We start from the raw sequence: 16,189 nt of genomic DNA, 5'->3' as shown, positions 1-16,189 counted from the left end.
TCAAAAGTTTCACACAGAATTAGCACGTGTGCTATATCTTTACAAGAAGATTCCATATCGTTGTACGAATTTTCGAATGATCGGTATCTGTAAACAATAATTCCCTAAAATTCGCGCACACTGTTCAGCAATTTATTCATGAACCAGTCAGAACAATTCTATTTCTTCGAAAGAAAAATAGAGGCGGCTGCGTGCACGAGAAATGGAAACATCGCGATGCGAAACAGCTGAATCAAGAGAAACATCGGCGGAAGAAAACGAAGGAACAAAGTCGACAACAGCGTTCCGTCAAAATATTCACCATATCCGTCGAAATGCTCGTCGGCTGATTCACGATCACGATCAAGCAACACTCCTAATTTCAATTTCAAAACAGATGGGAGGAGAATGGAAACTGGGTGAACTGCCGCCAGAAACAGCATTGTTTCGCGCGTCATTTGTCGCGACAAACGACCGCCCCCGTGCCCGAAAGAACGCTGGGTCCATCATCGATCCGGGAGCGTCGGTGATCGCGTCTAACCAGCTTCCCCGTCTATTTCTGTCTATCACGCGACCGTTCCAGTTGCGCTCCTAGCCGAATGCAGGGCTCGTGCATTCGCAGCCCTCACCCCCCCGCCCCCCGCCCCCCGCCGTTCGAACGATTCCGCGGAGCACTGCGTTACGACCGATTGCCGTCGGATTGCCGTGATTTGTACGCGACGAGCGAGGCTTTCGAGGAGCCGGAGCAGCTTCTTACCGGGAACGGAGATTTTCCTCGGCTAACAACTATTTGCGATATTCGACTTTACTACACGCCGGTCTAATGGAAGCGTAGATACAGGTGTACTTAATGTCAGGAGGTAAAAGAAGTAATGCAATTTAGCAATGATACTTACTCCGATATAAAAACGGAACCATAACGGTAACTGTGAGACCGTGCAGCTTTATATATTTATTGTGCGCATAAAAATCCACCGAAATGCGCGAACAGAATGCAGCTGGTTTTTTTTTTAGTAGGAGTTTTTCTTACTTTTTTATTATCTTGCAGAAATTCGTAGCACGAATTCTATTTCCTGACCGCGGACTGGGAAATTAAAAATCTGTTTCGCTGTTGATGATTACGATAAATTTTACCATAAATAATACATATAAATACTTTACTAATATATTGTTCTATTATTCTCAAAGACTGATAATTGTTAATCCACTGCTACGATCCAACAAGAAAATCGAATTTCGCTTCAGTTCGGCCTCCTTTAATCAAATCTAAGAAAATTTGTGCAAACAGCAACTTGAACTGATGAAGTCGATCCGAGTTTCTGTTTTCCCAATGTTTTACAGAGTTGAGAAATAAACGAAAACTAACTGGCTCGGGAAGGTAAAGTATTTCGCGATAGCCTATAGATTCGTGTTTCACGGGTCGCCGTAGGCGCTCCGAGGTTCGTCGCACGCTCGTATATCGATTTCTTGAAGACTTGGGTCGATCCAGTCTCGCGTACGTTTGCTTGCCGGTCAATCTCGGCCGGAAATCGGGCAGGCAATTTCACATGATGGACACGTTAATAATAGAACCTGCCGCGGTCCCGGCTGGATAAATTCTGGGAATTAAATCGTGCCGGCAGCCGGATTCGGATGATTCGACATTTTCGTTCCGACGCGGTTATCAATTCCCCTGTTTTCTCTCTCTCTCTCTCTCTCTCTCTCTCTCTCTTTGTCTCTCTTTCTCTCTTTTTCTCTTTTCCTCTTTACCTCATCGATACACCTTGCCATCCGAAAATTTCTATGTATCGATCCATGCCGAATTAATTCATCTGCTAAAAGTGCAAATTAATACCGCTCTGGGATCCGCGCTGATCTATTTTCGACCATGTCATGTAAAATATCAATTATTTGGCAGCTGGCAGGATACGTCCGTTCCGCGAATACGATCCCCACGCCTTATAATGTCGCGGCATTAAATATAGATGTTAAATTCGGTTCAATACGAAGTTCCTGGCTCGCGTCAATGAAAGGGAAATACTCTTTCACTCGTGTATGGTATTATCAATGAATTCGATGCTCGATTATCGAAGTATTCGGTAAACGCGTAGCCATGGTTACAATCGTTTAAGTTGTTAATTATTAAACATCGATGCATTAGTTCATTTTACAGCTTATAATAAGACAGATTTATGACGTGCACGATTCGAATAAAATTGTAATTATTACAATTACGTAGCATTCTGGCTTTTTTAAAACTGTGCACATTTGTTGCATCCATTCTGCACACACGTTGCAGATTCGTCGCATATTATATCTACGTAACTGGCAATCTACCCAGCAGTAATGATTTAAACCAAGATCGCGATATTAGACGAGATCCTTTTTACTTTGAGCAACCGTGGAAAGCAATTCAATGAAAATAATTGATAGAGATTCAGTGGCTTCTGTGTGCAAACGACGGATTAATCTCCTCGCCGCGATCCGAGAGACGATTATTAGGTTGCTCACGTTCCTATTCCTTACGTGGCCCTCCACCCACGGTTTAACCACGGGTAAACACGGCCAGCTGAATAGACGGATATTCATAGGAACCGGGCGCTATCGGTCGGGTTCTTCGTCTGGGCACGGTTCGGGTCTTCCATAACGATGAACCAAAATCCGTGGCATGCACAGCCGCTATGTTACTGTCCGCCATGACGTCGTCTGCTTCGTTGCAGATAGGCTATGAGCAGCAGTTGCGAGGCGAACCGCTTTCCCTCCATATTAAGTGGCTGGAAGCTCGATGGGACATCACTTTTGCATCGACAAAACAACGTCTTTGTTGCGTCCCCCCCGACAAACGGCATTATTATGAATTAATTGCTAGACTGTTATGCTACAGTTTGCAATGAGGATGCGACGTGATCAATCTATGAGGTAATACTCGGCGATGTGTTAACGCTTTTGATATTAACGTTATACGGAGATACTGCTTTGTAACACTTTATTTGCCCCACCCTGCATATAAAGCGGCACTGGATAAAATTTTTATTATCATATATTAACTACCTATGTCGAAGATTCTTAACAATTATTGATTTTATATTTTTTGTAAAAGCGTCCAGCGTTTAAATACATGGAGGCTGCGATCTGTGGTAGAAACGAGACAACGTGATCTTGTAGGAAGTCGCGCGGTGTCATTACGGTACGAAGTTGTTTTGCAACGCGTCCGGCAAGAAGAAGCTAATGGAAACTATTGTCAGCGGAAAGACTCACGAAGAGCTCCGATTAGTTTCAGGGAAATCCGGCAGCGCGTACCGAGGTCTTCGAGTCCTATCAGCGGCATGATAATTCGGCTCGTTAAGTCGGATTTCAATTAGTCACGGTTAATGGCCGTTCGACGGTCTACGTGTTCGAGGTTAATACGATTTTTAATTTTCCAGCCTCTCCGTAATCCTTTAACGTAATTACGCGTTCCATCGGAAAAACCATTTGAGGTAATTACACCGTAGCGAGGCGCAGCGTGGCGCGGCGTGGCGTGGCGCCCCCGACGGCGCACGGATACTCTAAACCATCAGCGGCTCGATACTTTTTTAATCGAGTATTTAATAATTACCGCGTCTCGCGATTTCAAGGGTCGATGACGTTGCGTGTTTTTAATAGGCGAACGCCTCGGATGAATTACGGCGCGACTTAATGCAATGCTTCTAACTTCAACGGATTTATGGCTTGGCCCTTTTGTTGTAAAAAGGCTGATAAAAAGTGGCTGAAAGGTGGATAAAAAGTTGGCCAGCCGAAATAACTGTCTTGATTTTTGAAGATTAATCTCTCGAGATTTTTAGCGACATTGTAAATGAAGCTGCATAATGTTGGCTAATGAAGTCAGTTGATTTACTTGCTACATCTATTGTACAATATTATAGATCTGATGTTATCTTTATTTGTCGCATTGTTAGCGAACTTATTACGCCGGTCAAAACGAACGACTTCACATTTTTTGTTCTAAAATCGTTGAAATTATATGGATGATTTTATGGAAAATGATTGAGTAAATTTCATAACCCAAGCTTATATTATATTAAAGGTGGAGGAAGGTCTAAATAAATACATCCCTTCCACTGTTAATAAGTAGCACACGTTAGTTATTTTGAGTTATCTATGAATGACTGATTTCTTTTATGATTTGTTACAGTTTAAGTCGGAAAAATTAATTTGGGGATAATGATTACAAATAATTACTAAAAATAATTTAAATAATTACTACGTCCTTAATCGACGGAAGTATACCTGTATGATGTCTACGCCAAACAAAATGGAGGTTAAGCTTGTAAATGGCAGTGTTATATCAACCTTTTATTTTCAAGTATTTATGAATGTATATTTGACATTTTTTATGTCCATTTTTCCGGAAACACTGAACATATTTCACAGAATTTCATCAGAATTTATACTGAAAAGTATAAATTATAAAAAGTACAATCGTAAAGTTAATAATCAATGGAAAAATAGATCACAGCACTCAGAAAAACAAAATTTTTAGAAAATGTACGTTCATCGCGATTGTCTTTCGTTTACGTAGAAATTCAAACAATTGGACGCATAAATACATTAAATCTAAAACGCAAAGAACATTCCCGGGAGTACTATTAAGAACGTTTCTCCGGCTTCCCTCGAAACTGCTCGGAAGAAAATCTACACAGAAAAGCGTAGGGAAGGTTACGGGAACAAATTGCATGGCGAGCATCTTTGCGTTGCCCCTCGTCCGGGAGTCGCGAACCGTTTGGTAGAACAAGAGGTACTTTTTGGTCATATATCAAGCACAGATAAGAGCTCGCCACTTATTGCCGTAAAATATATGACGAGCCATTAAGCTCGGGAAAAAGCCGAGCAACTGCGTGGCTCCTCGATGATTCACCGGTCGCTCGTTGAAAAATGTCACGCGTGTACCGTCCAAGTTCGCGCCGCTGGTTCCGTGAAATTCACTGGCGCACGTACAGCGCGAACAACGGGTGCTCCAGAGCTCTCTAGTGCCGTGCGAAGCTTGTTCGGGGATAAATATCTGATGAAGCAGCGAGGAAAAAGCCAGCGACTCCCCCGAGTTAGCGCGGAGCGGAATTATCTATTAAAAGGAAGTGCATTGTTGCACGGCAAACTTCGCGCCAGCCAGGGGGATATGAAATTATCGCGTAGCCAGTAGAATAAACCGGCCATGATCAGCCATCGCCGACCCCGCGCCGCGTCCCGCCGCTCTCGCCCGTTCGATTTCTCGTGATTAACGACTCCATTCGATCCAGTGAATCCATCTGCGCTCGTATTTATTGCGCCAGAGATCCCGGCTACAATTAATCGGCCGTTTATAATTCGTAATTAATTATCCCACGGCTGTAACGGGAATTTTTTCCGGCCGGTTGATCAATCAAACGGCGATCGATCCGCCCCGTCAATTCAGAGAACGAGAGAGCGACGCATTGTTCTCACCGGCGAACGCACGGTTAAAGAGAACGTTCGGCTGCTCGGAAGAAGTCGCGGCAGCGTAAGGCAGCGTAAGATGAAGTCTTCCGTGGAGCGCGAATCGTTCGAGTTTCGTTACGGTTCCTCGAAAGCGACGAGAGAAAGGGTGTACAGCCCGGAGCCGGTTCCATGATAAATTAGGGACGCCGACCGAAAACAGGCGGAACAAGTTTCGCGGAACAATAGTTAAACTCCACTTGAGCTATAGACGCGAGACGGCCTGAGCCGGTTCCGGCGCGGATCTCATTGCTTTTCCTCTCGCGCAAGAAATTTTCTCCGAGCGTGCACCACCGAGGAATAACGCGCGGGAGCAGCTGCGGCGGTCAGGGAATCGGAAATAGCCGTGAAAACGTTCGAACGGCGCCGCCGATCAAATATCGGTGAATTCGAACGATCGGTGGCGTGACCGATGCCGATCATTCCCGACCGAGTGAACACTAAGCGAACGGATCGCTGATGTTCCCATACTTGCGTGCGAAAACGTGTTACGCTTTGCGATCTCGCGCGAACCGCTCCGATATTTTCAGGAAAACCAAGGAGCGATACGTAAATAAAGCTAAACTGTTAAACTATTTTACGCCGGTGTAACCATCCGCGTTTCCAAACCATAAACGAGGCAATTAGACACTTCATAGCTGATCTGCGCAACGTGTTTCACAAAGTCACAGCTACTTGGAAGCGTCCCGATTTGTACATCTTCCACCGAAACTGTCCTTTTACCCTTATCTAAGGCAGGCACTTTTTCCATTTCCAGTATATATTTTAATATTACAAATAGTACTTTACAAATTATTAATAGGTTGTATTTGTAATATTTACTATATTACAATACAAATACAACCCACTCTTATACGCAAGTGGAATACACCGAGCCTTATAATTCACAATTACGACCAATTGCGGAATGATACATGAACGCGCGCTTGTTCATGACTTTTATTGATAGTTGACAGTAAGTGATAGCTGGCAATCACCGTTGATACACAATAGAGTCGGAAAATGTGGCAATGATAGATCAACTGTCCGCGGATAAAAGGCACGTAATTCGATTCGCGACAGAGCCCGGTCGTTTCGACTCGAGAGAGCCAACTTTTTCTCCGCAGTAAATCCGCTTTTTTCATGTGTAAGCCACTCTTTTCATCCAGAAGAGAGTTAATGGGCCATTCCACGCCGGACCTATCACTTTTTATCATAGGTGTCGGGGATTTCCCGCGAAACCAAATATTAGAATGGATTCGGATCAGCGTTCTGCCGGTTTATTTATAAAATCATTATTTATGTGATGATGCATCTTATTCCAGCACTATATCGCAGCGTGTGATATAGTAATTCCTTTAGTATAGCGAAGAATAGAAATAAGTTCTTGGAAAATTAAAAAATAATGACAATTTTTATTGAGATCTAAAATGTAATCTTACTCACATGTAAAATTGTTAAGTTTAAACGGTCATAAGATCATTTAAAATCAGAATTTCTCTTTGGTTTCTAAAAGACAATGTATCATATAATTAGAAGACCTGTGAGTGATAAAAAGTATCAACTTCAAACACGTATAAAAACAAGGAATATACAAAAAGTCATATAACTCATAACAAAATATTTTATACAAAATACGCATCAAATAAAACGATAGGTGATCTGACATGCCCTTGGAATCTCAGTAAATCAAAAATTTGATTGTGTTAGAGTATCGTGATTCTCCTGAACAAGTAAGTGTACATCTCCGGGTAATCTTCGCCGCCATCGCGTTCGTTGTCCGGACCAACAAGTAGCCCTTTATCAAGTCGTAAAAACTAGGTGCCTGTTAACCGAGCAAAAAACGGTCCCACCTAACCGGTGTAAAAACGAGCTCGACGTTGTCAAATTTTAATTAAGAAGCCTGCGTTGTCTGCCATAAATTCTCGGTGTCCGAGGAAATTGACGCACCCGACGGGTAGTCTGCGAAAATTCAGTGGGGGGTCAGCGCAGCGTTTATGAAGCCGGAGGAAAAGATCGCGGGCGAGCAATCCCCTAACGTCGTAATCTGCTCTGTTTATGATAGGGAGCGCAGCTGGAGTAACCCCGATATCGGCGTGGCAACTGTTTCGTTTCGCCTCGTCGAATAAAGAAGAATACAGCGGGGCGACCCTGTCGCCGGCACGTGGCAATACGATCCGCAGAAGATGGCGATTTCGTTGGGCGATGAAGCGATCGCGCGCGTCGCCGCTCTGCCGTACGTACACCTCCGCGTCTTTCTGGGCACGGAGGAGACACGGGAAATCTCCTGGAAAACAATCGAGTTGCCATAGAATGGGGACGTTGATTGCACAGCGGCCCGGCCCGGGTCGGGTTGGGCCGGGCCGAACCGAACCACCCTGTATGACCGCGTTAATCCCGATGGACTGCGCCAGACTGAACACGGACCGTTGTTTACCGAATAACGATTAACGACGGAGATAGGGAATGCAAATAGCCGCGGGCCCCGGGAGCAGTTTGGTTTCGCCGACCGCCGCCGAGGACATCGTCGGACTCGTCGTGTGTGGGAACCGCCTGGATCTCCCTCTCAAGACGCTCAGCTTCTGGGAAATTACTATTACCGGCTAATGAGCTACACGCCGCGGAACGCAATTTGGTTAACGGTACGTTTTAAGAAAACCGGCTGCACTCGCTCCGCTCGCATTATCCACCCTGCACCCTCCTCCTCCTTCTCCTTCTCCTCCTCCTCCTCGCTGGATATGGCACCGCGGAATTAGTAGGAGGCATTCTGCGGCACGAACCGGCCGCATTCTTAATTACAATAAGAGGGCGGAGGTTTTGAGACGTGACGAAATCTCGGTCTCTTTAGAAAATCGAAAAGATTCTCCCGCTGCGACGCGATAGGGAGAAACCTCGCCGACAATGGCGGAGAAAGTGGATGGCGTCGTTCGGGGCTCCTGCGTATCTGGTTATTAGCTACATCGACAAGTTACGAAACGTTTCTTCAGAAATTTTTTATTTCTGAGAAAACAAAGATTAATTTAATCGTTGATGTAGTCTTGATTAGTTTTTGTCCATTACTTTTTGCTATCTTTCAGTTTTAGATTTCCGATAGCAATGAAAGAGACATCTATACAAGGGATGAAGTCGTGACAGTTCAAGATAACATATCTCAGAAATGGCAGGAACTACCCTGAGATTGAAGTAGTTTCTAGCTTGTTGTTTTTTATATAAGAAGAATTTGAAAAGTTTTTGTACGCCTTTTTCTGTTGCACGAAAATTATGTATAAAATACTAATGTACTCAATCTAAGAAATGATTTATATTATTATATTATATAATATTATTATTAAGAACATATTTTTCCCAAATAGATTATGTTACTTCAAGTTTAATGTTCAGTTATTTAAAATGCAGTAAGTCAAATCGAAAATGTAATTTAATCTGACAAATGGATCTGGAATGAAAAAGAATTGAAAAATTGAACAGACCATGTTCAGCAAGAACGTGTTATAAACTGCGTCTCAATTGAAATGTCATCGGATCGATTACAATAATCGATCGATTCTGTGCGAAATGATCAATCCATAAATGCAGTGTGACGGTAGCAAATGTAAAATCCTACACGTTTCCAATTCAGTGATCAAGGTCTATAGATCCTAATGAACGACTGTGATAGCATGTCGGATCAATCTCGTACAATTATCGTGGTCAAAGTTGTCCGATAGTTCGTGCTGTCTCATAGGAAGCTGAACACTGTGAACTTTGAGTCGTTGAGCTATCGACTTTTGGCGATCCGGCGTCTTAAAGCCAACAAAAGCGGTATAGAATTGATGTAAACCCTGCCAATAGCGGCTCGTGTGAAAAGCGAAGATCGACCCACTGATTGGAACATTTGCCAGGCCATCGGGTTCATCGGGTGCAATAAGGGCTCGCGGGAAAGCGTTAAACGATCGATTATAATGAGGGCCGGAGGGGTTTAGAGGGGAGCCGGGCGACCAATAGCCGGTAACGATGTGCAGCAAAAACGAATGAGCTTTCAGCCGCTATATATAAAATTTGTCTAATGGTTCGGAGAGCGCGCGTCGACTCCGTTCCACCCCCTCCTCCAGCCCTTCCGCCCTTTCTTTGCTCTATTTCCAGCACGATACCACCGCCGCTCTCTCACCCGGCGTAGCTGACCTTTCTTTCCTTTTCCGCGTCTCTTCCTTTGAACCCGCGCCGCCGCGGTCCACCCCCGCCTGCCGGTCTCCTAGCTTACCGCCCCTTCGCTCCGTCGCCACCGACGCCTTCTTCCTTTCTCGGGGAATGCACCGGAGAGTTTGGAAGAACTTAAAATAAACGACGCGCTCCGGCTACCGTTTCTCTCCTTGCCCAACAATACTTTCCGCCCGGTCCACCTCCCCACTCTCTCTCTCACACACCCGGTGCCTCATTGTTGCTTCTGGCGAGCCGAAACTTTTGTCACGGTCCATGCAGCTTGGTCGAACCGTGGCCACTGCACGTGCACCTACACACGGTGTGCCGTTCTTGTTCGATACCACAGACGGTGACTCGATCCACTGTGATCCTGTTACCGCAGCCTCCGCGAGATAGCTACTCTTTGGATCCGCAGTGGCATAATAGACGCTGTAGTACAGTATACCAGAATATAGTAGGAAAAAGGAATTAGTCTGTCGCAACGAGTAGGACTGGCTCTCTCGTGGAGACTAACAGGTGCTGTTTCGCGGAGGAAAATAGTGGTCCTTATTTTCGGAAATGGAAAGGAGTCTTACGCCACTTCTGGTCTGCTGGAGAACAGCCAGTTTGATACTGAATAATTTCAGGCATTTGTAAAAAAAATATTTCGATTAATAACGAGGTCGATTATTTGTTTGACCTTTGTCTTAATTTTTCAAATCATATCATTTCTATGGATAGTGTCAAAAAATGCCGGCTTTTTGTGAATGTCGGTGCAATTAATTGCCGGACGAATATGTGTTAACCAGCTCGTCGGTGAAAGAACCGCTTAAGAGAAGTGACGAGTGGCCCTTTCGTAGAGTGAAAGAATGATCGCCTTGATTCGGCAAACGACTATTTATCGACAGGAAATACTTTCGACTGTCAATAATTTCACGCGAAATTAAATCTGTTGCGGCGTGTAATAGTTTCTTCATCGAATACGGTCCACAGCAAATACCGGTAAAAAATTTCACGTACCCGATGCATTAAGCAAACGGCGCCGGAAGGATCCGGCCCGGCGACGTAAGTACATTCATCACAGAGAGTAAACACGTGTATCTCGAACGGTTTCGTAATAGGCAGCCGAGCGACAAAAATCGCAACGTAAAAGCGTGTACGTGTGCCGGAACGAAAGAGCCCGTCGCGAAATACGTTGCCACCGAAACAACTTCTTGCGACACGGACCATTAAACGTTCCTTTTAAGGGACGCGTGCAGGTATTCCGGGAGACACCGAGGCGACGCGAGCGAACGCGCGACAGTCCTCCCTCTCTTAACAAAGCCAATTCCCCGGCCCGATCCCATAACGCCTCTAACGGGACCAACTTCATGACGAGCCGGCGCATTCCTCCGGAACACCGTGCTCTCTCCGCGTAATTCTCTTTTTACACGTGTCCTCGTACAACACGTGACACGCGGGATCGACAAGTGGAAACGCCTGTCTGTGGTCAGACAGACAGTTCTACTGCGACTGTGACGCGTGCAGTTATTCGACCGATTTTAGATGCTGCGCTCGAACGCCTGTCAACAAAATCAGTCTACGCTAAAGTGAGTAAATGCTAATTAACACAGCATGAAAGGAATCATAGTGCAAGGGGTTAAGAACGTCGGCGACAAGCGAAGCAATCTGAATTAGTGCTGCCAACGCGAAGGAAAGAAATTTGTGCGAGACTTGCGGACGGCAAAGTGTTAATAATAATAATAATAATAATAATGGTTCTTGATTGGGTTCCACGCTGTTTCCTTTTTCAGAAAGTGGCATTTCATGGTTCTCTTTATATAATTTATGTTCGAATAAAATTGCACTCGAGTCGAGGCAATTGCAGTCGCCCACCATCTCCTGCAATATAACCGAAAAACAGCAGCTCCCAAAAAACGCCACCATATTTGAAGCCGAAACATATGTGTACAGAATTCTCTGGTGTTTCCCATTAACTGGAATATTCCGTCCAGAATAGAGCACCATATTATTTTTTCTAACTATGATGCTACTGTTCCTGAAACTCGAAGGCGCAGCCAACATAAGCTGCAGGAAATTTTAAATTTTAAACAGGAAATTTAAAAAATTCTAGAGTCCACATTTATTAATAGATCGCAGTGTTATAGTGGACGACGTTAACAAAATAAATAATTTCAGAGAAACAGAGCATTTGTCTTTAATCAAATGAAAATTGAAGTAAAGAAAGGGTTAATATAATTGAAAGCTGCGTGACAGCTTTTCCAATATTTTGCGGATCCCGATAAAATCATGACGATATAGTACATTAGCGCAAAAATTAATTATTCAATTCGGCCGGATAATAATTCACCCACAGGTTGGTGACGCGACAGTCGAATTGTTAAAAATAAGCTGTCGCCAACGCGTACGTGAATTCCGCCTTAGGTGATCGAGTGGACCGTCGTGGTTGCGACGAGAATGCGGAAGCTTTCCAGGCGAGTAATTCGATGTAACAATAATTACAACGAATCCCGCGGACGGCAAAATTCATTTCTCTCCGGAACCGGTGACGGATGACGACATTACAGTGGTACGAGCATATTATTGAACGTATTGAAAAATATCTGGACTCGAGGAAGTGTTCCATCTCCTGGCAGCGAATTTTCATCGCCGCCCAACGACGTGATGTACGACAGTCCGACTAGATTTTCAATCCCCGCCCGTGGAACTCAGGTGGTACAGATTTTGATCTATTCCAACATGACATCCTCCGGCGTCGCTATTTTCGACGCGGCGCTCAAGGAAACCGTCGCTGAAATTTCCGGAGGATCGTCCGGGGGTTATCGTGGTCGTGTTGCCGCGTCGGCGAACGTCCGCTACGATAAAAGCCATCGGGACGGGTCGAGCACCGGCTAATTTTATTCCGCATCCGGCAAATGAAGCGTGCTTTTTCACGATATTCCCCCGCGGGAATCGAGCGGAGGGGCGCGCAATATTTTTCCCGGCGCGAGAAAACACGCACACACACGAACAGAGAAGGAAGGAAGGAAGGAAGGCTGCGCGGAGAGGCGAGACGGGGTGGGTCGAAGCGGATTGGGGGACGGGGTGGAGCGGCCATGGGACGGGGCGGCGATCCGGCGCATCTGCCAAGAGGGAAAAACAACGGAGAAAGCCCTCGGGTGAAAGTAGCCGGTGAGCAAACATTGAACGTTTCCCGGCGCGAGAATGCAAACTAATTTGATCAGACGGCCACGGGAAACGACCGGTATTTACGAAACTGCGCGCCAAGGAAACGCGGACGTGCGCAAACGTATTTCGTCGGCTGTGTTTGCCCGGGAGCAGAAGCGTAGGAGTGAAAGATCCGAATCGACGCGAGACCGAGCGATTCGGACCGCAGCGCCGCGCCGCGCCGCGCCGCGATGTCTCTGCGGTTCGGAACTTCTTCCGAGGGTGGACCCAACTAAATTTAATATCGACGTTACCGGCACGGATCGAAAATCGCCCCGAAAATCTGAAACGGCCGACCGTCGGGGCGGACGGCCGGGTCTGGGTTACGGGATGATGCTCTCGCACCGGTCTGCTCTGTTCTGCTCCTCTTCCACCCTCTTCCGTGCGCGCCGACCACCCTCCCCGCGCCGCCGCCGCTGCTGCCACGGTCACCGATGCAACGTCACCGACTGCAGATATGACAAACGCACGTGGGGCCCTGGAACCCATATGCACTGATAACGACGTTATCTGCCCGACGTGGAGCACGCCTGTTATTCGTGATACGCGGACGCGCGCCGATGCAACCCCCCGGAACGTCATCCATTACCCCCCCTCCGGGCCGGACTGATTTACTATTAATTAGTAGTATCGACGGGGAAAGACAGCCGCGAAATTTCATTCGTTACGGGGCCCTGCTTCCGTTGCCGCGTCACGGCATCACGGCATCACGGCGACAACTACGGCAACGGGAACGATAACAGGAATGGCAACGGGAACGCGCGACGGCGTCCCTTTTCCGGGCACCAGTTACACGCTAAATGAATCGGCAAATGTTGCCGAAATGTTTCGCCCGGCGGTGATCGAACGCTCAATTAGTCGAAGTGTGAAACGAAATTAATATGCCGGCCCCGGAATTCGCTGGCGAGACAACCGAGCGATTCTGCCACCCCTGACCCGGGGCCGCGGTCGTTGACAATCGGTTCGAAGGGGCGTGTCGATGGGAAGGGTCGTATAGGCGATGTATAATACGATACGGGACAGTTGCGTTTCTTCTGCTGATACGTAGAGAATAATTGTCAGCTGTCACGCGTACCATTCGCACGTGACAGAAATAACTCGAGGTCGAAAAATATTATATTTCAATCAAATTCGGTTACCATCCGGTTAATTGATTGTTGAATACGGACTCTGAATACGTGGTCAAATATATTCGGAATTTATCATGGAAATGTAAAGGTGAGATTCAACCCTTAGCGGGCGACGACTTTTCCGATTAACATGTCTTCGAGTAATTAGAATTGCAAAACGAAAATAAACTACTGCGACTTTTCACGCACTGCGAAATGAAATATAGAAAACCTCCGGTACATGTGGAAATGAATAATATTTTTATTTCATATTCACCGCAAATTTCTTCCCCCGGAAATTTAATTTTATTCAGCAAAAGATGTTTTTTATGATTTATATAATAATGCCTTTACTTCCTTTTATCCCCTTTAATTTCAACACTGATGCGTAATATCAACGAATCATCGTCATTACCTACTTTCAACGTGTCTCGGTAACGTCCGGACCGAGGAACAGACACCAAAGAACGCAAAGTCGTGAAATAAATCACGGTGAGCCGAAGTTTCACGGCGGAACGAAAGAATTAAGCCCTTTGTATAATTAAGAGCGGATTTAATTTAACGACGTCTTGTCCATCAGTCTGGATTTAATTGAAAGAAACAAAGAGAGCTTCCTCCGCGAGCGGGAACGTGAACTGCCGCAAATATGTACCGACGGTTTAAATAAACCTGTAATACGAAAAATTTCAAACAGGCGCCGGTCAGCCTTGCCGAGTTCGTAATAACGGGGACAGAAGGGAAATGAAACGAGGTAGCGGACGAAGGAATGACGGGGGCGCATTTCAGTATGTAGCCCCGGCGTTGGATAAAGCGCGGCACAAAAGAAATTGAACCTGCTGGATGCTCGCAAGGACAAGTCCCGGCACAAAGGCTTCGGAGCTCGCCGAGTGCCACTCGAGCACACATTCCCTCCCCGTATCTGTCCGTAGGACCCGAGACCATGAGCATCGCGCAGGCAGACGAGCGAGCATCTTCAGCGTTTCAATAATAATTCGTAATTCGATATCGCGTTTGAGGCGATCCGGTGCGGCGAAAAAATCGGGGACGGTATGCTCGAGCGGATTCGTCTCGATGTCCTCGTTGGTCAAGTAGCCGTCACGAGGCGTTGCCTGTTCTCCCGCGAGGAGTGTCACGCGCCCTATATCACCATTCGATGCATTCCAAATCACGACAAAGGCTCATCCCTTATTTATCTTGAACAAGAGGCATCCCTTGTCCTCGGGGACTACTAATCCTTTAACGGATTCGTCCCGTATCTTCGGGTGACATCCTCCTTGCATCTCGGAAATCAAACTGTAGGCGTAATTCTTCAGACATCTCTTTTCAATGCCGTGATCATATGTTCATAAAGTTTAGGTCTATCTTAGGTCTATTAATTGCTCAGCAAATTCCATTAACGTGGTCTTGCGTATCGAACCTGCTTTCGATTCGCAGTCCTGACCCGATTTGTCCGGCTCGCTCCGCGTTCCTCGGTGCGGTTAGGACGAACACTGTTGCGGAGAAGAGCACTCGACTCACGATCCATAAACTTGTTGCCTGCTGGGCGTTACGACCCTGCTCCTTTTGCCTGTTCCTCTTCCCTCGGTGATTCTTTCTACTTCTGCCCGAGGGAACAGCCGCGAATTTAGCGCCGGCTAGCTTTCTGGCCTGGGAAAATGCTCGTTGAAAGTTCGCCGGAGGCATCGGCGCCGTTTTGATTTAAAACTTCCAAGGCTGTCTAGGTGAATAAATAAAGATCCTTTACGAGAACGAGATCTCATTTATAATGCGGAGTTGGCGTGACCTGCAGCGCCGGCTACCTTGGAAATCGCCTCTTCCTCCAGTTTCTAGCATAAGAAAACATCGATCATTTCCCTCTTGACATTATTGTGACTATGTTGTGAATGAACTCGCTTTTATTTAAGGTGTTTTGTCCGTCCCGATAGCTTCTGTGTGGCTTCTCTATTTGGCTGTCGATACCTCTATTTATTTTACTTATATTTATTTCATTTTAGTGTATTTACCGACGTGATCTCTTTTATGTGATTTCTCCACTTAGTTGATCATAATACTTTCATCCTATACATTATCGTGAATAGATTTTGAACGAACTCGCTCCAATTTGGAGTATACCCTCATCTTTTAACTTTTGCATGATTTCTCCCATCTGTTCTACGTAATGGATTATTACAATTACCAGCATCAATTTAAGCTACTTGCAGTTGAAATTGTTCCACGGGAGAGTTAATGAAAACTCGCCCAAAGTCCAAAAATGTGCCCCAGACGGCCTAAGACCCCCGATTGTTTGA

The 16,189-nt window shown here is 45.8% G+C and overlaps 1 protein-coding gene across 1 annotated transcript in view; it reads right to left on the bottom strand.

Annotated features, from left to right (window-relative positions):
• Positions 1-16,189, bottom strand: part of LOC144475015 (uncharacterized) — an 85,694-nt gene that overhangs the window by 58,295 nt on the left and 11,210 nt on the right. The window lies entirely within an intron of this gene.

The sequence above is a fragment of the Augochlora pura genome, chromosome 2 (genome assembly GCF_028453695.1).
Source record: "Augochlora pura isolate Apur16 chromosome 2, APUR_v2.2.1, whole genome shotgun sequence".
In the NCBI taxonomy this organism is placed as follows: Eukaryota; Metazoa; Arthropoda; class Insecta; order Hymenoptera; family Halictidae; genus Augochlora; species Augochlora pura.
The sequence above is the reverse complement of the archived record's forward strand: the minus strand, read 5'-3'. Positions and strand labels throughout refer to the sequence as shown.